Below are 25,640 nucleotides of genomic sequence, written 5' to 3'. Positions count from 1 at the left end.
TAAGGAAAGGAAGAGTGAAAGTGTGACCCAAAAAGTTAAATTTGAAATAAAAATTGTTGATTAATTTAGGATTAGGAAGATTGGTTAGAATGAGTGAAGTAAGAATAGATTTGGATGAAGTAGTAAGAAGAGGAAAGAAAGTGGGAGAATAATGATAATAAGAAAGTGTATAAGATAAAGTGTAAGCAAAATGGATGGCATAATAATGAGATTTGTGAAATGAAATGAGATGAAAGGAGGAAAAGGAAAAGTAGGAGAAAGTAAGATTGGGCAAAAGGAGTGATAAAAGGAGTGATTGCCAGCTAATTACATGTACTTAAGCAAACAAGGAGAACCCACCACCTTAACCACTCTCATTTTCAAATCTCTAATCTAATCAATCACATTTCTTCACAACAACCTCACTGCCATCCACAATTCTCTGTAACGGAATATACTCTAATGCTAATGCTGTCTTCAAACATATTTAAATTCTACTAAATCAAATATGAAATTCAAGTTTATTACATAAAAACCACTTCTACTAATTTATTTTAAAAAAAATTCAATTATTTCTAAATTATATTTTTTAAATTTCTTTAATATCATTTAATAATAATAAATTCAATAAATTTATTATCCAATATAAAATAATTTAATTTAGTTCATTCCAATTTAGTTTTATAATATTTCGGTTGAATCTATCCATTTTAAAATCACCTTTTACCACTAATTTACATACTTGTGTATGTTATTATTATTTTTATGGTTTGGTTGGTATCTTTTCATACTTTCTTCTCATCAATTTTAGAGGTATATAGATAAATTAGTATGTTACGGAGAAGGCATTGGATAGTAATATTATTTAGTTAACTCATTTTTATATATGTATTCTTTATTTATTGTCATCTCACCTCATGTTTGTTTGAAAAAAAAGAGGCTTTTTAGTTATTATACATATATTTTATTAACAAGGAATTCAATGACTTTTAAGAATTGAAGAGTTTTTTAACAGAATATTGAAGATTTGTGCTATAATATCTTTATAATGAATAATTTATAATCTAAATATTGGTAGATGTAATTAATGTTAAATTTTATTTTAAAAATTATTATATAAATTTTATTAATAGTAGAAATGATTTTAAGTACTATTTTTTTATAAAATAATATATAATTTAATTAATATAATAATTCATTATTTTTTTCTTTAAAATATTTCTAATTTAATTATTTTTTAAAAATTTATATATATATATATATATAATTTATATCTACTAAAATTTTAGGTCTTGTAATTATAATTTTTTTAGAAACCAAAATATAAATATAAAATAAATAATTTAAAAATATAAGTAAATTAAAATTATAAAAAAGTATGATATATTTATCTTAGGTTTACTAAATTTTAAATTTAATCCAAATAAAATAAAAATAATAGAAATTTAAATTTCAGAATTTTTATCTATAGGAATAAAGAGAATCAAATATCAGTTTGTTATCATATTTTTTTTTGGGGTTAAATTAGTAAACTAGCATTCCACGAAAAAATTAAAAATCAGACACAGGAGATATAAAGATAAATAAATATACATGTACATGATAAATAGAAATAAAAAAACATATGTTTGAGTTAATCACCAAGACTTGACTTGAATAGTCAATTCTAATATTACTCTTTGAATTTTTTCAAGATCAGATAAAATTTGACATCAATAAACCATAAACAATCTCTATATAAAATTATAATACTAAAAATCTTAAAGACGAAAAGTTGGTAGATTTTCTTAAATTTTTTTATTCTTTACTTAATATGAAAACTCAAACTCATTTTTAAATTCATCTTATGCAATAATTAGTTATTACTTAACAATTTGTTAGTCTCTCGAAAAACAAAATGAATGAGACTAATAAAAACTCTTTATAACATACAAAATATATTTAATATTATGTAATTTTTGAAGATATAAATGGAAGGATATAGTATAGTATAGAGTAACGGGATAAAAAAATATCTTCTTTTAAAAAACAATTAAATGTATGTCATTCATTTGTTATATTTAAAAAATTAATTTACAATAAGATTGTATTTATTATTCTAGTTTGATCCATGAAATCTTATGACTTACCCTATGGTGTTTTATTTCTTTGCAATTTTGCACAAAAATATCGATGGATTACATTTTTTTACCCTCAGTTATTGTAGTTCTTAATCTTTTCCTGACTATACTTTCCTTTTGTTTATATACGTAATCGAGTATATATATATATAGTTTTTATTTTAAAAAATATTAATTTCATTCATATTTATATATTTTTATATCCATTCTATTTCACTTAAATTATTTGCCCGTACTTGTTGGAGTTGATGACAAAAATTCAGTTATTTAATAGGCCAGGGACGAATAAATGATTTTTTTGGATAATAATAATAATAATAATAATAATTATTATTATTATTTTGAATACGAGGTCAAATGGTCACTATCTTCTTGTTCACGTTAAAAAAACAGTGATTGAATTTGAAATTACTTATTCAAACACATCATAAGTGTAAAATGTGACGGTGGTTAAACATAACATATTACGAATCATAATAGTATATTTTCTCTTTGTCTTTTTCTTTATATAAGAATTTTCTATACCAATAAAAATAACCAGTTTTTAAAAAATATTATCAATATACTAAATTTAATTTAAACTTTTAAAATTATTTTTTATTTATTAATAAAAACATAAATATTTATAATATTTAATAAGAATAACTAAATAAATAAATTTAAATTGCATAATAATTGTAAATATTTTATAGATTTAACTAATATTTTTTTGAATCATGTCGAGGATAGGAGGGAATAATATTTTGGGGATTAAGTGGGCCTTTATATCCCTTACATTTTTTTAATGTATAGGTCACTAGGTCCACATTATCTTTGCAGTTTATCTTCACACTTGCTATCTATACATGAAAAAAAAAGTTATTAATAAAAAAATGTAATATGTTAAATACATTTCTATTTAATAAATTCATATTTACATGTAATTGTCAATCCCTTTCAACATATTATCTTTTTTTCGAACTCTATATATTAAATTTCTAACAGTTATTTAAAAATAAATCCTTAGTATTTAATAAAAACAAATTATATTATTTACTAGCATTTATAGTGGCTTGTATTTACTCAATTATATGTGTTAATATTAACCAAGATGTTATAGGTTAGATTGGAGTTGACTTCGGAATCTTTAAATAATAATTCAAGTTCCAGCTTTCTTGATAAAAAAATATATAGTAGAAAAAAATCTATTAAAAAAGATAGTAATTTTTAAGGAAAATTTAATGAATGCTTTCCAACAATAGAATGATGAAAAAAAAATATCATGTATCTAAATGATCAGTCAAACACTAAGATTCAAATAAACAATATTTTTTTTATCGATAATAAAAAAAATAAATAATTGAAATATTTTAGGAATATCTCAATCCTTATACAAAAAAAGAGAGACGTCCTTCAACCTACAACTCGCTTTGAAAGCTTTTAGAGCAGACAACACGACACCACGACGCCTACCCCACACCCAAAGATACAAAAATAGTCACCTCTAACGTTAAGAAAACCTACTCATCCCAACCTTAACCCTCTAACCTTTCTTTTTAATGGATCTCATGCATACCAATGGTTTGAGAAACCAATCAGTGTAAGAAAAACATGCTAAGCGTACCTTTGAGGTAACACATGACCAAACCTGCAAATGAAGGGATCGAAGAGATTATGGCAGAAAGAATAAGAATATGTTCACCAAGAAATGACCCGAAATTGGATTACCATCGTGAAGATCTCAATATAGTCTATACGCCCCTTCTTGAAAACCCTTTTGTTTATGTGTTTCCACAATTCACCTATGACTGCTATCCACACACAGTACCATATCCGATTGACATCTTTGCTTTCCTCCATCATCCTAAACATTGAAAAGTGCAGTTTTGGATCCTGATGAACCGTTGAAGCTAGTCCCACCCACTCATAACACTTGAACCAAACTAACCAAGCTACCCTACATGTACAAAACAAGTGAAATGTTGTTTCCGCGTCTTCCCCGCACATGCTGCAAATACTACTATCCACCGTTATCCCCCCTTTTACCAAATTAACTTTAAACGCAATTTTATCCTCCAACACCCTCCAAGCTGTAACAAGAACTGATGGTTGTGCCTTAATCCTCCAAAACCCTCCTACATATCACTATCTTCCCCCTAAACTTCACCTTATAAAACTTTGTAAGCAGATTGGACTGTAAACCATGCACTATCACTCCCTTTCCAAGCCCACTTATCCTCATTTTCTCCATTAATAGTCTTCCTCTCCATCAACATTATCAACTCTTGCTCCTGATCCTTTTCCCAGTCAAATAAATTCCTCCTCCATCCTATCTTCCAAGTCCACTCGCGATTGTTACCCACTCCCTTCATTGCCTTAGCTTGGCTTCCCTGCGAGAACAAATTGAGAAAAGTCTCAAAAATTTATCTTTAAGTGCTTCGTTCTCTACCCAAATATCCTCTCACAGACTAATCTCCCTCCCATTCCCAACCTCTCAGAGAACATTGTCCTCAAAATTTTCTTTCCACCCTTCAAACTCCAGACCACCTTCAAATCTTCCACCATAAAGAATTTAACCTACTACTCCTTTGAGCCCTTAGATTTCTCCAACCACCGTACTTGGAAGCCACCACTTCTTTCCACATACCATTTTCACCACTACCCAAGCACCATATCCACTTCCCTAAAATCGCCATATTAAACTTTCTCAACTCTAACATTCCAAACCCCCCACTCATTTTGATTTGCAAACTTTGTCCCACGAGGCCCACACTATCTTCCTTTCTTTCGAGCCCCATCCCCAAAGAAAGTCCCTCTGTAGCCTCTCTAGCTCCTTTGCCACCATGATTGGCATTCTGAAAAGCGACAAAAAGAATAGAGGAAGAGAGGATAACACAAACTTAATCATACACAAGCGTCCCGCCATTCAGATGAACTTGCCTTTCCATCTTCCTAGCCTCTTTCTCACTCTCTCCAGCACCCCTTCCCAAAAACTTCTTCTTTTATGACATCCCCTTACAGGCAACCCCAATTACTTAAAATGAATTTTCATTACCTCACAATTAAGGACTGTAGCACAACACTGTAGCAGATGCTGACTGCATCCCACCCCTCCAATGTGACTCTTTGTAACATTTACCTTTAAACCTGATGCCAGTTCAAAACAATTAAGCAAAGCCTTAATCACAAACACACTTAGGGGATTCGCTTTACAGAAGAACAGGGTGTCATCCACATACTGTAGAATATTCACATTTATAAGCTTATCACCAATGATTAGACTCTCTATCATCTCTTTCTCCACCATGTTCCTTACCACGCCAGCTAGTCCCTCAACCACTATTAAAAAGAGAAACGACGCTAAAAGATCACCTTGTCTCAACCCCTTCCTAAGTTTAATCTCTTGAGTTGGACTTCCATTAACTATCACGAAAATCTACGAGGATTCAAGACACGCCCTTATCCAGCCAATCCATTTCTCACAAAAACTAAGCCTATGTAACATATAATAAACAAAGTCCTAGTTAACCGAGTCATACACTTTCTCGTAATCTATCTTGAAAAAGACACAACTACTCTTTTTTCTCTTCACTTCTTCTAGGACTTCATTAGCCACTAACACTCCGTCCATTAAACCCCCTTCACTCAAAAAACACGGACTGCCTGACATCTATGACTTTGTGCAAGACCTTCTTCAATCTCAAGGACATGATTTATGTGGATTAAGAAGTTATACTTCTTCTTTACCCAATGAATTATGTTGAATTTTGAACTTGTTAATTATAACTAAAGCTTATTAATTTGTGAGACTTTCAAACACAAGATACTCACTACTAAAAAAATCATTAAATAAAAATTAATTTAAAAAAATAATAATTAATTACTATATTAACTAACACTACAAGAAAATCATGAAATAGAAACCAATTTTTATAGACCAAAATAATTAGTTGCAATAGTAACTAAATTAGAGACCATTTTAGAAACTAATAAAAAATTTTGGTTTCTAAATTAGTTTCTATTATTGTTAAATCGTTTCTAAATTGGTATCTAATTAGCAACCAAGGTTTTTGAGACCAAATTTAGAAACTAAATAATTTGTAGTTAAAACTTTATTTGCTAATTAGATACCAATTTCGAAACTATTTAAGAATAATAGAAACTAATTTAGAAACCAATTTTTTTTTAGTTTTTAAAATGGTCTCTAATTTAGTTACTATTGCAACTCATTATTTTTGTCTCTAAAAATTGGTTTCTATTTCGTGATTTCCATGTAGTGTAAATTATATATTATTTTATAAATTAAAAATTATTAGTATCTAAAATTATTTATATTATTAATAAAAAATTATAAATTATTATTTTTAAATAATAAAGAAAGTTACAAAGAATTATCATAATTAGAATATATAACAAAAATATCACATAAGTAATTGTTCTTGTTATATAAATAGAAACAAGTCAATTACATGTTTGTTAGCTAAATCAATATTATTATTAAATCATATATTTTTTTAACTGTCTAATCGTTCATCAATTAGTAGAAGATTTTGCATTGCTCACAAATTTATTTATTTATAGAAGCATCTTGATATATATATATATATATATATATATATATATATATATATATTAGATCATTCGGATCTTAACTATATCTAAAATGGACGTATTTTTTTTAATATTGATAATGACTAATTAAAAAGGTAAGAGTGTTATGTAAAAGTTATGTGTAAAGATCTTTTATATTAAGTTCCGTCTCATTTACATAAATTGATCAAATTTATTTGTAGTATATATAGCCGGTTTATTTTTCTTTATTTTTAAAAATGTGTTTTTTAATAAATTAAATATTTATTTTAATGAATCATATATACTTTCAAATAATTTTATTAAATTATTTGTTTTTAAAACACTTAATTTATGCTTAAGTAAGCTTATCTATAATCACACCTGCATTTTTCTTCCTTAGTGTCCTATATATGATCACATGGTTATTCCTATATATGATTCTACCAAATTATAGTTGTTTCGGTTTCTAATATATAGTTATTCTTAACATCCCTTGAATTGAAACATGTAATGAAATTTTCAATGTCCAATTTGTAGAGTAAATTTCAAAATTGTTGATTTCCCATATCTTTGTAAAAGTGTCTGGAAAATTGTAAATAAGTGGAGAGATAGTGTATCTTCAAGTACATTAAACATTTTAAATTTAAAAAATGAAAGTTAACTTTGACATTTCACCATGACAACAAATTTGATTAAATTTTATGTTATAAACTTGTTCATAATAATTTCACATCATTTTGAATCAATATCAATACTACTTTAAATATATGTGAGATGTTCGCTTAAAAATTCAAAGTTATGCTATGATTTTATTCTTAAAAAAACACTTTGGAGAGTTATGAAATAAATATGTAGTTAAAGTATCATTAATATTGACTCTTGACATGTGAATGAAAAAAAAAAGTATTCTAACAAATTAAGAGATGTTATGCCATTGTCAAACAATTGCTAAATTTACTTCTACTAAATTATTCTACTCTATTTATTTTTTAATGTAATTGTTTGTTACAAAAATAATAACATGATACTTTCATGATAAAATTTAAAAAAATTAGAAAAAATAAATTACAAAATATGAGATCATAAACTTCACTCATAATAGAAAGTATGATGAAATTTGTGATTGTTGATAAGTCAACTTGGGATACATTGATGATGGTGTCATCGTGTTGATTCTTTTTGATATGCAACAAAGGTCTGGGTGAAGAAAAGATGAAGCACTTGATTAAAGATGTTGATTTTTCTTTTCCTTTGTTGAATTGGAGAAACGTTAAAATTCGTGCTTAATTGGAGATCTTGTCATCTCTCTTTCAAGTAGAGATATCGTGATCTTGTGCACACAAAATTGTTTAAAACTTTTAATATTTGTCAAAATAACTAAAGCTATGTTTAGTTTAAAGTTAGATATAGAGAAAGAGAGAGAGAGAGAGAGAGAAGAAAAACAAGGGAAAGGGATGAAATAAAAGGTTGATTTGGGTCCCAACAAGAAACACATACTTGTGTTTTTATTTTAGTTCTCCCTTGGGTTGGGGTGGGTGGTTGTTTTAGGTTGTGAAGGAGTGATGGCTGGTGGAGGTGGGTGCAGCAACACAGACGCACTGGAGTGGGGTTATATCCCATGTGCCACCATATGATCCCCGAAATTTCTGTTCCTCGTTTCGGGCCTTATTTCCTCTCCTTTTCCATTTCTTTATAACTGTCTCTCCCCTCCCACACCCACACTCGCATCCACTCCTCGTCTTCTCCACGCGCCTCTTCAAATTTTATATCTCTCTTGTGCTAATGTCTCCTCCCCTATCAAACTTCTGTATGATCTACATTACGTGTTACCATGTGAGTGGCTCAAGTGGTCGTTAATAATCACCACGTCTGGATAGTATTTAAGGATAAGTTTCTTAAGATGAAAGACATTTGTACTAAAGCCATTAACGTACTAGTTATTTAGAGTTAATAACTTTTTTGGAGATTTGGAGATGTTATATCAATTAAAGATTAAGACATTTTATTTTATTTAAGTGATGTAAATCTCAATCTCATGAACTAGTTTTATGAAATTGAATTAAGTTTAAAGTTCACTTCGTAATAAGTTCATTCTCAAAAGAGAATTTGAATTTGTACCAAAGTCTTGAAAATTATACTTTATCAGAGAAAATAATAATTAATATGCTAAAGAGTGATAGTAAATTTAGAATGATAGATATTAAAACAAATAGTTATCATAATCAATAATAGTAGAATAAATAATATTAAATAGGAAAAGGATGAAAAAAAGAATATGTAAGAAGTGTTATTCTTATAAAAAAACACTTTTCATGATAAAAGAACAAATCAATCGAGTCAAAATATATTTTAAACCTTATGAACACCAAACTTTTGAAAAAATATGAAAAAAAAAACACTAACAATTTTTTACATATCACTATATCTTTTCTCAGTAAATAATCTTTATGAATAATAATAATATGACACAACATCATCATGCACTCATTATTTTATCTCACTTTAAAATTGCATAGTAGGTATGCACTGTAAGGATCTAGAAAATAACCTTAGAGTAAAAGTGGTATATTTTAAATGATACCTGAATATTTTATTATTAAAATGAAAATGACATATACATAGACAATTCAGTTATTCAGGTCTCATTTTAGAATAACCATCATCTCTCTAAAAGTTTCCTTTTTTCTTTCTGATCAACGAAGACTACAAGACTACAAGACTACAAGACTACAAGACTGCCCGATCAGAATGTTATAGATTAAGTTCAGTTTTGTTCCTCCTTTTCCTTTTCTCCCTTTTATGTAAGATTCTGACTTCCTCGCTTATCAGTTTGGCGATCGGAGTATGCCGTTGGACTCCTACTAGTGAATTGGCCCCTTTTTCTTTTGAGTTAATTTTGATCTTATTAGATTTTGTACGGGTTAATCTTAGATTTTGTACGGGTTCATCCCTGTTATTATAGTTATATAGTTAGATTTTGATTAGGACTCTGTGGTGCAGGTTAATTACCTTTAGGTTTTTGGTAGATTTGGAGCTCTTAGTGAGCAAGGGAAGCTAGTCTTATTATTTTCAATGAAACCATAGGTTAGAAGATTCTAGATTTGGAGGTGACGTGGTCACCAATTTCAATTGTTTTTGCTTGCAGGATTTTGTTGAAACTGTTTGAGATTGAAATGTAAAATTTAGATATAGTAGATGATGTAGAATGTATATAAGTTTGGAATTCAATGAGTTACTGAATGTATTTGAAAAAAGTATGTGATGATTTGTTTCTTGACAATTTCAGGCATATATATTTTGAATATTTCTTGATGATTCAGTGTATGAACTAAAATGGTCTGTGACAAGACAATTTTTAAAGTAAATTATGAGTTGATTATTTTGAGAGCTATGTTTATTGTAATCTGAATTCTGGTGTTTTTGAGATAAGTTATCAAACTTTAATTTTCATGTTGTGCTTCCTCATCCTTTTTATTAAATACTGTTGGATATAGTTGTGTTGGATATAGTTGTGTTGGATATAGTTGTAGTTGGAAGATAATTTTATTTCATTCTCCTTTTGGATAGTAAAACTTGATGTTATTTAGATACACTTTGGAATCCTTTTGATTCAAGACATTTATATGATTAGTGAATGAATTGTTGGGTGTTTTGGAAATTCTAAATTGTGGAATGATTTGATTGTTTGATGTGGGAGATTTTAATGTTTAGAATATATTTTTAATCAAAACATAGTATTTTCAGGAAAAAAAATACAGTGTTAAGATTGTTTAGGATGTGCATTGACTAGGGATTCGTCTAGAAGGAGATATCCTGACTCTCCTGAGATAATGAAATCATATAGATGGAGTTATTCAGGTGGTGAGAGTCGAAGGAGGTTCATATGAATTGGTAAGTTGTTTGAAAGATAACTAACTTGACCTGTTATATGAGTTAACCTGTCATACTAGGAGAGATATGATATTGAGATTCTTTATGCGCATAACTGTGTGGATTTCACAGTGAGGTAGTATGACAGGTGCAGATCTCTGAGTCTAAGTCAATGACTCTTCCGGAAGTAGAGTCAAGAGTCTATGTGTTATGAGTCATTAGAAGTCCGACATATGAAATATGAATTTTATGAATGTAATAGCCACTTGATGGTTTGAGAAATCGTATGAGAATTGATGAATTATGCTTATTAATTTAAAATTTGAATTATATCAAAACTTTTTATATAGATAGCTTATCCTTATTTGTTTGTGTTTGTTTCTTTATCTGTGATGATCGTGTTTTACACGGGAGCAGATGAGATTGCAGGTAATAGAGCTGCTTAGTGAGCAGGAGAATAAGATAGTTTTATTTGAATGCTTTGTTTATTTTGTTAAAACTTTTGATGTATATATTAAATCCCTATGAAGAGGGATATTTCTTTTGAGATACACATATGAGAAAATAGTATATATATTATTCGTAATTAGATATTGATGGTTTTACTTTTATTTCATTATATATGGGTAAAATTTAGGATGTTACATGCACAAGAGACCATATTTAAATTCGTAAACCAAGTAGTATATGTGTAGTTGCTTTCTTTTATTTGAACGTTAAAAAAAAATCCTATATAATAGGAAAAGAGATGGTTTAAAAAGAAAAAAAAAACTGATTTAAACTATTATGAAAATAAACAATTTAAGTTTATATTAAATTATAATAAAAGATTTACAAATAGGCCTTTATTAAAACGTTGATAGTGACGGAGATACTCTACGTGACAACAAAGCAATGGCAATTATGAATGGTTTATGAAAGCAAAATGAAGATGTAGGGGAAACCAATCTTAAATGACTTCAAAAAAATATTGTAAAGAAAGAATGAGAAGTCTAGAGAGAGGGATAGTTTAGAAGACTCTTAAAGAGCTTAAGAAAATCCCAACAAAAATATTTTGTTTTAATCAACAAATATTTTAATAATAATAATAATAATTTAATATAGATTATTTTTGGAATGTAATTATGAAAAAATCCACTATTTTAATTAAATTTTTGTAATTAAGTTTATTTGGACCTTAATTATTATTTATATTAATTTTGTATTTTTAACCTAAATTTTTTATCAGAACGGAAAAAAAATCTTAAATAAAGAATTACATAATTAAATCTGCAAATATTTCATAAAAAGAATTGAATGCAAATCTTGTGCAATATATTTCACAATAGTGGTGGAATCATTTACAATCCACTACAAGAAAAAATGGTTTTAACGGGGTTTATTTTTACATTATCCAGGAATAAAATCTCTATTAAGTTATTTACCCAGAGTTGCAGTTTCCCTCGCTAAACCATCATTGTTCCCCAGGGTTTTTTTTAAACCTGAGGAAAAGCCTTTCAGAAACCCTCATAAATACCATAAATTTAAGAACCTCCGTAAAATATAATGACATTCAAAACCTTTGTAAAATATCATGGGTTTCAAAACCTCTATTAAATACCATGAGTTTAAAAACTATCGTAAAATATCATGGGTTTAAGAACCTCAGTAAAATACAATGAGTTTCAAAATTTCCATAAAATGACTTGCCGTTTGAAATAAACATCAATCCCATTTCTCACCATCTTTAACGATCATTCTGACTTTTCTCCTCCACCGTAGACACATTGCTCTCCGACACAGGCTCAATGGTCGCTGACGAAAGTCGTAGCAAGGAATCACAATTCAGCCACACTATGTCTATTATATCTAAGGAGAAGAAACACTAAACAAGGCATTGTCTTCTTTTTACTCCAATATTGTTTATTTCATCATCTTACTAGCTCAACTTGGGTCACAAGCCACGATTACCAAGCTTGGCAACAACTAGTGTTTATCACTACTTTAAATATCCTAAATAATTACATTATCTATTAGACGTGAGATTCAAAGCCATGTTTGTTCTTGGCTAAAGATTGCAAAAACATATTGGGAGGATAAATTAACTTTATCACTTCTCACTTTCACATTGAATTAATTATTAGATGCATTTTAAAATAAAGTAAAGCTTTAAGCAATCTTGCAATCTTGAAAAAACTGATTAATCTTTTTGGTAATATGATCTCTCTATATTCAGAGATGTAAACACCAGTTATATAGTCTCAAAAGTAATCGTTTAAGACTTTTAATCAAGGGCCAAAACAATTTAGAATCATGGAAAACATATTTACCAGACTTAATAAATTCTGTTAAGATTTTTAAAAAACAATCAATTGAAAACTCAATTCAACCGATTGAATTGGCCTTGACTGTGAGGTCAACCAATTTCATCCTTTTCAAATCCTTTTCAATACCACTAAGTGTAAAACAACCGATTGAAACGATAAATCAACAGATTATTTTTCACTACTTTGAAAAACACTTTTCTTTTAAAAGAACTTGATTGATTTAGTTTTGAATTAAGCTAAGAGTGGATTGACAAATTCTAATCTACCTAGAACCCATGCCCACAAACAACAACCCAACCTTCAAACAATCTTCATGGATTTGGAGACATCAAAGCTTTTAAGTTCAACAACAACAAAAGTATTCTTGGGAGTCAAGAAAATATTGAGGCCAAAGAAGAAGTGTTCTTGAGAAAATCTATCAAAGTGATGCTTGTCATTATGGTTCAGAAGTATGCATCTTACTTATATTCTTGACAAGTTAAAGACTCATGACCCATGTAAAGTAAGTTTTATATTCTCATCTTAGGCATGTGCCAAAAAATGAACATCTAAATGTTTTTCTCTTGGTTAAATTTGTTGAGGTTTTGCAAAGGTATGAATGAATTACAATATGCATTTCCCAACACTTTAAAAGATTATTTGTTTTGAAAAATTATTCTCTTGTTGTCACAGTAAAACAATTGGTTGAATGTACGAAACAACCTATTGTTTTGCCCCTAACACCTCTGAATAAAGTTGTCATGACTGCTTACATATGGTTACAATTGTTTCTGCTTTTCAAAACCAATTGTGGGTCAAATATGCATTTAATATGCCTCTGAATCATATCATAATGGAATATATTCTGGTCATAAAAGAATATATTCTATGGTTTTCTTGAAAATTTAAGAACTTTTTATGAATGGTCAATCAAAATAAAGGGTATGTCAAAGTTATCTTTGTTTGGGTCTGACACACTACATATTCCCATTACAACAGGTTCTTTTTCTTTTGAAAAACAACTTACTAAAAACCAATTTACCTTGGTTAGCCTTTTCTGCTTATATATGTGTGTGATTTCAACTGAATATTTCACAGAAACAACCCATTGTTTTTCTACAACCTCACTCGAAACTAGTTGTTTCCACTACTTTTTCACAAATTCATTTATGCATCATGGAGTCTTCATCCCCCTCACCAAAAAGGAAGAAATCTTGTGCTACCAAAAGGTTTGGACACCTTGGAAATTGGTTTTTAGGTGATAATGAGAAAATTGAGAAATTTTTGTATGAGTCAAGTCGAAAATCCATCAATAACCCAAAATTGATATCCTTCAACTCGCTAAAGGAGCGTAATCTTAAGGATGTGAGGAATGTCTTGAAAGATCAGAAGCTAAGAAAGCTTCTTGGGATGTTTGGGAACACTTATTCAGATCTTGTAAAGGTATTTTACACAAATCTACTTATTGATGGTGAGAACTTGTATTCACATGTCAAAGGGATAGATATAGAGATCACTCATGTTGTATGGACTGCTATCATCCCTTATCTTGTTCTAATATCAAAATTTATGCAATACTTTGAAGTTGACATTGAGGAAGATTGTCTGAGATGGTGAATCCATCTCATGAAATTAAGAATGGATCTCTTAGAAAAATGAGATTCATTAAGGTTGACAACAATGGGTAAGTAAAGATGAAGAACAAGTGGGTCCTTCTTGTGAAGACCAAGCTGAAGCATATATGGAAGACCAAGTTGCCCTAAATGATGGAGATGATGAAGCAGATAATGAACATCAAGCTGAGCATGATAATCAAGGCACTGAGAATCCAAATGAACAAGCTACTGGTGAAACCTATGAAGCTGGTCCAAGTGTTGGAAATGCAGATGAGTATGTTATGCATGCACTTGTGGGCTATGAACCACCCATAGATCATGGGATTCCTATGTCATCATTTGAAAGGTTGATGATCAACCGCTTGGACAACATGGTCAGTGATAAAAGGAACCACCCATAGATGAAGAACAAGTTGGTCGTCCTTCTTGTGAAGACCAAGCTGGAGCAAATGAGGAAGACCAAGCTGTCGCAATTGATGGAGACGATGAAGTAGATGATGAACATCAAACTGAGCATGATAATCAAGGCACTGAGAATCCAAATGAACAAGCTGCTGGTGAAACCTATGGAGCTGGTCCAAGTGCTGGAAATGCGGATGAGTATGATATGCATGCACTTGAAAGGTTGATGATCAACTGCTTGGACAACATGGCGAGTCATTAAAGGAACCACTATGAGTTTAGTGCTGCCAGATTCCTGCACCTTGATGAGCAGTTGTGCAAACCCAACTCTTTGAGTTCCAGTATGGCAAGGATGATTGAGTGTTTAAAGTATCAATTTTTGTTACTTTTTATGATGTTGAACTATTTATTTTCATTCTTTTTTTGTTGCTTTTTATTCTGCTTTATGTTTATGTATCCATCAATTCTCTTAGTCTATTTGTAAAGACAAATAGGGAGAGAAATTATTGGTTTCTTGGTTGTAATTTTGGCTACACTATGGTGTGTTTAATTCTGTTTAAAACTGCTGCTGCCACACTGATTTTGCTGCACACTGATTCTGCTACACACTATTTTGGACTGGTTTTCTCTGCTTATGGGTTATGCAGAAAACTGGTTTTGTGTGCCTTATGAAACTGTTTTAAAACCTGTTGCTATACTTGCTTTGTATATGTACAAATTATGTTTCGCGGAACCTATCAAGTTCAAAAAATACAACACAAACAAACCAAGGATTTGTCTTCATCAAATAGGGGGAGATTGTTGAACGAAATTCTTTGATGTCTTCAAATCTGCGTGGAAAGCTTGAAGACCCTACTGATGTTTGTGTGTGTGTTGTCTAGTTGTTTTTTAACTTGTTAATTCACTTTTTGAAATGATTCAAGCTCATTTGATCTTCATCTCTTTTGAAAGAAATGTTTTCTTAAAAGCTAAATTTTTTTATTCAATTGTTTTTTAAATCAACCAGTTGAAAAAGTTGCTACTCAAAGGTTTGAAACTTAGGTTGTGTTTGGATTGGGGAGAGGATTTGAAGGAGTGGATTTGGAGTGATTTGAGATGAAAATGTAAAGAAAGTGAAGTTGTTTGGATTAGGGTATATTAGAATGGATTTGTGTGGAAAGTTTATTGAAGTTTGTGCGTGATGTGAAGGTTGTGAATTTTTTTTAAATTTTTTAAAAATGTGTAAAATATAAGTTAGTAAATTTACTTTTATAATAAAAAATTTATTAATTTATTTATATATTTATTTTTACAATTAATAACATTAATATTATTATTATATAAATTTTGTTATTTTATATAAATGACTATATTTATTTTTTATTTTTTTATTAATAATATTAATGGTATTTTATCAAACTGGATTGGATTAGTTTAAAAATAAAAAAAAATTAAAATTCTTAACATAAATTACTTGGAAAGTATCTCTTAATAGAAAATATTAATATTCAGTTTTACTTTTTGAGATGAGTGAGAATGTAATAAGACTAGACACATGTGTTTCTTCAGCAATCCGAGTATAATGTAGAAGAATCTATTTTCCTATTTCATTGCCTTTCCACACCCTCGTTTCCGTACTAATCAGCAAATACAAACAATATATTTCCCTGATAATTCATCCGCGTGAACCGTGTTCACCCAAATGCAAACAGAGCATTAGTGTTTTTTCAAAATCAAAGCATTAGTGTTTTTTCAAAATGATTTGGAAAAATTGTGTTTATTTTGTCTTTTTTGTTAACAGAAACATGCGGTTATTTTAATAATTTTTTTTAACACTCCTATTTACTGTAAATTATACAAGAGTAATAATTTTAGTTGTAGAAGAATGTATACAAAATTTTATTTTACTGCTCTTAAGTATGTAAACGAGTAAATTTACAAAAAAATTAAATTTATTAATTTCAAATAGTATTTTGAATATAGAAATAAATTATCGTGAATAAAATATATTTACGTTAATAGTGAAAAATAAAAATACTGACATCACAAAATTAGAAGAGACACTTACGAAATAATTTCACCAAGTTGTTAGTCCAATTAGCAATAATTGATAGAAAAAATAAATGGGTTGGCCATGCACACACCAATTAACTAAAAACCAAACTTTTTTCACCTTAACTGAGTTGATAGATTAAATGCAGGATTAATTGTGCTATCCCTTTTCACTATCTCACTCATTTTCAGCCAAGGGTTATTAACTTGGGAAAATAGAATTCTTTTAGTAGATCTTTGAGTTGTCTATAAATACAAGTTCCAACTCCTCTCTTTACTTCACATATTTTCGGTCACTAATTTCTTCTCTTCGTCTCCCTTAATCATTTTCTTATTCATTAAGTTTGTTTTCAATTATTATTATCCTAAGTATCATTCTAGTATATCTGGTTTCATACATTCTACAAGTTCTTTTTATTCAATTTCAAGAAGAGAATATATCGTGTTGACGTTTCTTAATTTAAGTAATGTGTATCCTAATCTTAAAATATTAATATTAACACGTGGACTTATGTTACATTATATTATGGATACTCTTGATTAGTTCAATAAATTTATAGTATAATGAATTTTAAGTCGTTTTAATATTATATTAAAAAGTAAATTTTAATTAAAACTAATTTAAAAAAAAAGTGAGATGTACAACTATTTATATACTACTTGTATATTATTATTAGTTGGGAAAGTGTTCTTGTACTCCCAAAAGCACTTCGAGGGGTCGATTTCGTTGAAAGGGTAGGCCTTGTTGACCGGTTGCTTTTGATGCTCCGTTCTGCCTTTCGCGACGGAGTTTGTGATGCTGCAGCGGCCACGGCTGCGGAAGCTGAGAGAAGAAGAATCTCTTCTTATGGAAGTAACAGGTTTTTTTTTATAATACTACTTTCATTTTTTTTCATTTAATATCATTTTTTATTTATTTTTCTATTTAGTATCCTTTTATTTTTCTATTTAACATTTTTTTTCATGATTTGATTTTTTATTTTCAAAGAAAAACTTCCTTGAAATTTAGTTTCTACTATTACTTATTTTGATATCTTTTTTATTGAAAATCAATATTATAATTTATTATAATATTTTCATCTGAATTTTATTATAAAAATATATTTATAAATGTATTATAATTTATTCTTTACAATTCAAATTTACTATAAAAATAGAAAAAAAAAACAAAATAATGTTATATTTTTATATTTATTTTATCCATAATATTTACTTTTATCAAAATATCTATAAAATATTTTATTTCCTTATCTTTGTATTGATATTTTTTCATAAATTTTTATATATTTAATTTTTAAATTTTCTTCTATTTTAATTTGATAAATATTTAAATTCACTAAAATTTTATAAATATTTAAAATTTAGTCTCCCATGTTTAATTAAAATTTTCAAAACATTTTTTACTTAAAAAAGTTTTTAAAAAATATTTTATTTTATTTTATAGATTCTTAAATTTATTTTTATTCTATTTTATATATTTTTTTCTTTTCCATTCACTTTAGACAAAGAAATAAAAATAAATAAAAACACCATCATCAGAAATCAAATTTTTTAAGAGTTTTTTTTTTCAAAAATACAATGAAAAAAATGGTGTTATATAGAAAAAAAAAGTGTTAGATAAAAAAAATAAAGATAAAAGGTATGAAAATAAAAATAAAAAGATGCTAAATGGAGAAATAAAAATAAAAATAGTGTTATATTTAAAAAAATTGTAAAAAAAAGAGATGAGCATGAAGGTGATGAAGGAAAAGAAAATGATTAGAGGAGAGAATGGGGCAAACGTCTAGGGGGCAAAGATGACCACAAACCAATTAGGATGAAAATGGGTCATTTAAAATTTTCACGCACCACTAGTGATTTAGAGACAACTTATACAGGAATTTTTTTTAAAGTTTTTTCTTGAATAAACATTTCGGACTAATCAAGACTAAAAAATAATTTATATAAAAAATTTAAAATATTAATATTTAATTTATATAGTTGATAAATAGTTTTTAAATTAATATTTAATGAGTTACATCTTAAAATTTGTAATTAAAATTAATTAAATATTAATTTAAAAAATATTTATCAATAATAAAAACTAATTTAAATATTAATAATTTTTTTAATCTGTAAAATAATATATAATTTAATTAATATAAATTTAATTACTTTTTGTTTTTAAATTTGATTTTTATTTAATAATTTATTTAATATTATTTATTAATTTAAAATATTAAATTTTATTTATTTATTTATAATAATACTATATATTTAACTGTTGGAAAAATAATAAATAATTTGTTTTAAGCATAAAATATAATAAGTGTGGTGTTATTCATGGTATATTCAATACGGGAAAAATAATTTTTTAACAAAATGTTATAGAAAGTAATTTTTTTGTTAAAATTTACATTAATACCATGTTTTATACTAGTTTTGTTTTCCTTAAACTTCAAGTTTTATTAATGGAAGAAAAAACTATCAGTATTGCTTTTCAATTTTTTTGATAATTTTATATTGTAGTTTTTTCTATAAAGTTTAATAAAATAAATACTTTTTATGATATGAAAAGGTTAAAAACTTATAATTGAAGTATTCTTTGTAAATTAATTAGTATCTTTGTAAATTTATTATTAGAATAATTTTTTATATATAATTTAAAATAAATAGATTTGTTTTAATTATTTTTGTTTAATCTGTCTAAATCAAGGACCAAATTCACGTTGCTGATAATAAATATTAAAGTGTTTCTTGTTGATTGAAAGCAAAATATACTTGTTCTTGTGATTTTGTTTGGTACTGTAAAATGAAACTTAATATTCCGTTGGTTTTATAAGAGAAGCTATTATATCTAATAGATTATTGTAACTCCAAGTGCATATTCACAACACTTCTAAAGTCAGTTAAATAAAGGAAAAGTAAAGTTTAGATACACCATGTAGTACAAAAAGTATTTTTAGATAACGAAAATTAAAAAAAATATATCAATAGTTAGTTATTTAAATTTAATCATAAAATAGTAAAATGAATAATGTAAATAATATAATAATTAAAAGAATATATAATATAATATTAATTATAAAAATAATAACAATAATAATAATAACAGTAAATTTATTTTCTATAACTGTCATATTCAGTAAATTTTTTTAATGTTTAGTAAAAAACTAAAAAGTTATGAATAGAAAAGAGTAAAAGTAAAAGTTAATATATGATAAGCACAAAATTTATGAAGAAATACAAGGTTTATTTATATACGATTTTAGATCCTTTATTATGGGCCTTTGGCCCGCACTTTTCCTTTTTTTTTATTTTCTTTTTCTCTATCTTTTATCTTTTTTTTTAAAAAAATTTATACATATTTTTAGTTCGTGTAAGACTCATAGGCCTTTGCACACTTTTCCTTTTCTTTTTTGTTTTTTTTTTTTAATTTTTCATCTCCTTATTTCTTCTTTAAAATTTATATATGTTTTTTGTTCCTCTAAGACTCATAGGCCCCTTTGGTCCACGCACCGTTTCTTTTCTTTATTCTTGGTCTTCTTATTTATTTATTTTCTAACTTTTTTTAAACCTCTTATTTCTCTCTTAAATTCAAACTTCATTTTTACCTATTTAACAATAAAAAATGACATATATAAAATCGTTTTATTACCTTAAAAATATTTCAATTTTTTTTCTATTATGTTTGGATTAAGCAACAGATTTTACGTGAGAAAAGTAAAATTATTCGGATTAAGGTAAATTCATGGAAAGTAAAATAAAATTGTATGAAAATTTATGAATGAAATAACATGTGATTAAAATTATATAATTTTTATTATTTTTTAAAATTTATTAATTATTATTATTGTTATTTTATAAATTTATTATTAATATATTTTTTATTACTATTTTATATATTTTTGGTATTTTTATTATTTTAATAATAAGAATTATTATCTATATTATATTATATGATTAATTATATTTATTTTATTATAATATAGATATAAATATTAATGAATTATTAATATAAAAATATAATATATATTTAATATATTACTAAAAAATCATTAAATAAAAATCAATTTTAGAAGTAAAAATAATTAATTATTATATTAATTAAATAGATAGTATTTATAATAAAATTAATTTAAATACTAATAATTTTTAATTTTTCCTAATTTAATTAATATAGTAACTAATTATTTCTGTCTAATGATAAAAAATTATAAACAAATATATAATAAAATGTATAATATGTTAAAAAATAACATTTCTCGTAAAATGCAAATTTATGTTACTCATTTTTTACCTTTTTATTTATTGATTGTTGTGAAATCTTGCTCTTTCTCAGCACACGTACCGTTAGAGTTTAAATTTATTATGAAGCAAACGCACCGTTAGAGTTTAAATTTATTAATAATTTAGTTAGTTGAAAAATATTATTCTTTTAACGTTAACCAATAATTAAAGTTTGATATTTTTTGTTTATATTAACTTATGTGTTGATTTTTTCTAACTAATACTTGCAGTGCAAGTAACTATTAGATAAAAAAGTATATTTTAAAATGAAACTGATTTATTGATTAGTGCATTGATATTGTTAGTATAATGGTGATTGTGTATCATTGTTATTGTTATCAAATTAATGATATTTGTACCGAAATAGATTTTGATGGACAATTATATATAATGACAATTATATATATATATATATATATATATATATATATATATATATATATATATATGGTAATAGGTTAATTAAGTTAAATTGAGTGTTTATAGTTAATTTTAAGATCTATATTTTAACTGGGTCCAAAACTGAGTTTTAAATTTTATTAAAATGGTTGAATTAATTAAAATTGGATTTTGGTTGGTTTCAAGTTTTCTGCAAAACTTATTGTTTTTGCATGTCTCTTCTTAGTGTCAAGTTGCAACTCAAGTGACACTTAAAGAATGACTTAAAATTTGAAAATAGAAGAGTATCATTTAAACGAACAGTTGAACATTTGAAGTATAATTGTCCTTTTAAAACCCCTCTTAAATAGTATTATAAATAAATATTACCATTTTTACAGAAATGAAAACTAAAATGCATTTAATTTACAAGGATTAAAAACATATTCAAGTTTAAACATAAAAAAAGTAAAAGTTAATATATTGAAAAATTCTAGAAATTACTAAAAGAAACGTGTTTTGTCAAATGCCATTAATTAGTAGAATGGCACAAACTTTCCAAAGTAATAAAAAAAACTAGAAGCAATAACGTATGAAACATAACCATAACAGTAGATAGTTTTATTATTTGGCTATTACTTTGTTATTTATGAGCGTTGGGTTGGGTGAAAGAACTCCTTTGTAGTTGAAAGAACTCATTATAGTTGCATGGTTCACAAATCTTGAAATAGTGTTTAATAGTAATTTAATTACAGGAAAGTGTGATTAGATTATTAAATGTTGGAAAATGGTTTGGATTATTGATTATTAAGATATTAAGATGACAGCTTTGGGAAGGGTGGTTTGATTTTATACGTTGTTTTGTCCGTTAATCACGAATTGATTTAGTTAATTAAAGTATTTATTTGGGCGACTTATGTTAGCGAGGAGGAGGAGCGCGTGGAGTTGGGATAAACTGGACAGATCTAGAGGTGGGCCCAAGGTGTGCCCCCCATAAATGTAACAACCACCGTTAGATCCGGAAAGGTGCATCATAGCCGCATAAATATTAAATGGCATTTTAGGCCACTAAAAGGAAAGCTTTACAGGGGTTTGTTGATTGTAATTATTATATTTTAGGGGTCTAATCTCCAATTGGATCAAATTAGTCAGCTTTTTAATTAGGGTTCGAGAAAGGCGGGGTTCAGTAATGTGTAGTCTCTTGGGCCAGATATTCTTCTAGGGATTGATGGAAAAACTAAATTAAATTAAAATAAAAAACTTCATAAAAACTCCTAAATTCTCCTATAAATACCACACCATCTCTTCCCCTACACCTACATCTTTTCTCTCTCTTAGCTTAGCCTCTCCTATGCTATTCTGGACCCCTCTCTCTCTCCCTCTTCATTAGGGTTCTGATTATGTTATGAGCCTTCTTCCATTTTTTTTTCTTCAAAAACCCTTTACACACGGGCTTCTGGGGGCATCTTCACTCTTCAGTATCATGGCCCTCTTTGTATTCTTCCACAGCTTTCTTGAACTGCATCCATAGAGTTCCTTTGCATGCATGCCATGGCACTCTTGCTCCCACACCTTGTTTTGCGGTTCAATAAAGCTGTGGGAAGATACAGATAGGGTCAACAACCAACTACCTTATCTCAAACTCCAGATTCTTCTCTGAAGCTTTCTGTCAAGTTATATATTATATATAATATATGTATATACATAGGGATGAAATTATTGTGATGTATTCATTTTTCCTTTTTCTTGTGATTTGACTTGATTGAAATCCTTTTCAGATTTAAAGCATTGACTTTTCCGTTGTATAACTCTGTTATGTGATCAGAATTCTCAGATGCTTCCGCAACAATTCGGCTTCTTCTCCCGGAATTAAACCGATCAGGTACTGATTCGATCGATCCAAAATCAAGGGAATTTCAGCTATCGATTTTCATAGATGCGGAATCACTATGCAGGCTTTGTCCCCAGATCTTATACTGATTAATTTGTTCCAAGTCCGTTATATTTGTGTGCCTTAAATTCATGCCCCTATCTAATTTCCTCTTAATTAACTTCGTGGAGCAATCCCAGGCTTGAACGTGAGGAATAGCAAAATCTAATGGGTGATGGTGGTGGTTAATTTGTACATCAAACATTAGTGATTTGTGAGGATGCATCGCACAGGCATAGCCGTTTGATTTGAAAATATAGTTTTCGTGTTGTAGCTAGCTACAGTGCTGTCTCTGGTGAATATAATAATTATAATTTCAGCTTGTTAGCTGCTTGTGTTCTTTTGTCTTGAACTCACTCACTCACTCACTCACCTTATTAGCCTTTTTCTTTTGTTTTGAAACGGTCTATCGTGTAGCCTCCAATGCAGGCAAAAGTTTCAGTGGATGAATGGCCATCATTGAGGTTTCTCTATAGAACATGTCTCACTCAATTCATTAAACCTTTGATCTGTGATTGTACTGTTTTAGTCGGCAAAGTCACAGATGGTGGAGTAATTTAATATATATTCCAGGCTGCAGATTCAGCATAAGCACAAGGTAGTATGTATTAATTAATCATGATTATTGTTACTTGTATTATATATTATGGCAAGCTAGGAACAATTATACTGTTCTTATCTTGACTAACAAAAATAAAAAGGGAGTATATATCTAGATTCATCCTAGCTTGCTAGATCAAGATATTCTTTTTAAAAAAATATCTCCCAAGTCACAACAAACATTTTTTGTTTTGGGTGCACGGGACTAACTAGAAGGAACATTTTCAGTTACAGATTGTTAGACAATGGACCACAGAGAGGTGACCATACTGCCTTTATCTCTCGTATGGAACTTCCAACAACTTATGAATGCTTTAAAGCCATTGGTTGGTGACCCTAGCAAGAGGTTAGATGAAGCTTTTATGGAAAAGATTAACTATAGAATTCTCAAGAATTAACCTCCACCACTGTATTATGGTGATTCTTGCTATAGAACGAACATGGCTACCTAAAACCAATGCAGAAGCAGCTTGTGAAGGAGACTAGGGTTTTCCTTTTTCCCAATTAAGTTAGGGACAGCCATGCTGCGGGAAATGGGAATTTTAGACCACCTGCGAGTACTGTTTCTTTCTTTATCTTGCTTCCCAGTACTGAGAATCAGTTCGAATGAGACCCCTTTTGTTTCTCCCGAAAGATTTTGAAATTAGAAACGGTAAAAGTAATTTCAAGTTATAGATAAAGCAATCGATCTTGCATGGCCTAGAAAAAGAAGTGGCCGATCCCGATATTAATATCAATTTTCCACATGTGATTTTTTTCCCCTTCATTTTGTGTCTCACTATTAAATCCGACAAAATGGTGAGCTTCAGCGCCATCAACTTTACTTGGACTTTTAGTTGGTGCATTCACGAGCACTATGACTCCGTCCAATAAACAAGTCCATTTTTTTTCCCTTTTCCAAAAGACAGTGTAAAAGTCGTATGAGCATGCCACTTTATTTGTAAAATCTATATCCTAATCCTACTGTAACCCACTAATCTAACATATATATTCTAACTTGTTCCTCATTCTAAGGCTTTGTTTGTTTGTTTTGTTTTTTTAAGCGGATGATAAATAACTTTAAACTGATTGAACATGATGTCCTGCTTTTGCTTGTTTGGATCTATACTGTTCTTAAAATATGCCTTTTCACTCATGGTTATCCTTGCTATTATTACCATTAATTTAATCCATTGTCATGGATCTGATGTATGGTAGTCAAATGATGTGGATTGTGGGATTTCTTTGTCTGATTTATTTATGTTTCACTAGCTAGTTTTTACTTTAGAGAAATATTAAACTGAAAAAGTTAGATTTCATTGTGTTCCGCGATGTGCAAGAGTGGAAGATTGGTGAAAAGAGTTAAACAATGGAGAGGCAATAAACTAATAGACAATTCTCTTGATCTTGCTGTCTTAGCAGTGCCACTTTTGTCTTGTGGCTAACAACTATCACATTTTTAAATTATTTAAAATATTATAACCCTTGATGAGCTTTTAGCTTATCACGTTGCCTTCATCCAGCTATATAGAACAAGTCCTTATTTGGATTATAACCTCCCCAATATAATGTTATGATGAATTCCTTTTTCTTGCCAAGATTTCCTTTTCAGGGATTTGAAAACAGATGC

The 25,640-nt window shown here is 28.1% G+C and overlaps 1 long non-coding RNA gene across 1 annotated transcript; it reads left to right on the top strand.

The window, feature by feature from the left end:
• Positions 1 to 22,683: 22,683 nt before the first annotated feature.
• On the top strand, positions 22,684 to 24,795 carry LOC137807563 (uncharacterized). Its single transcript, XR_011080552.1, has 2 exons — positions 22,684 to 24,029; positions 24,260 to 24,795. It is a non-coding gene; the product is annotated as an uncharacterized lncRNA (long non-coding RNA).
• The last annotated feature ends 845 nt before the right edge of the window (positions 24,796 to 25,640 follow it).

The sequence above is a fragment of the Phaseolus vulgaris genome, chromosome 3 (genome assembly GCF_000499845.2).
Source record: "Phaseolus vulgaris cultivar G19833 chromosome 3, P. vulgaris v2.0, whole genome shotgun sequence".
Taxonomy (NCBI): domain Eukaryota; kingdom Viridiplantae; phylum Streptophyta; class Magnoliopsida; order Fabales; family Fabaceae; genus Phaseolus; species Phaseolus vulgaris.
Note: the sequence above shows the minus strand (reverse complement) of the source record. Positions and strands in the feature narration are given on the sequence as shown.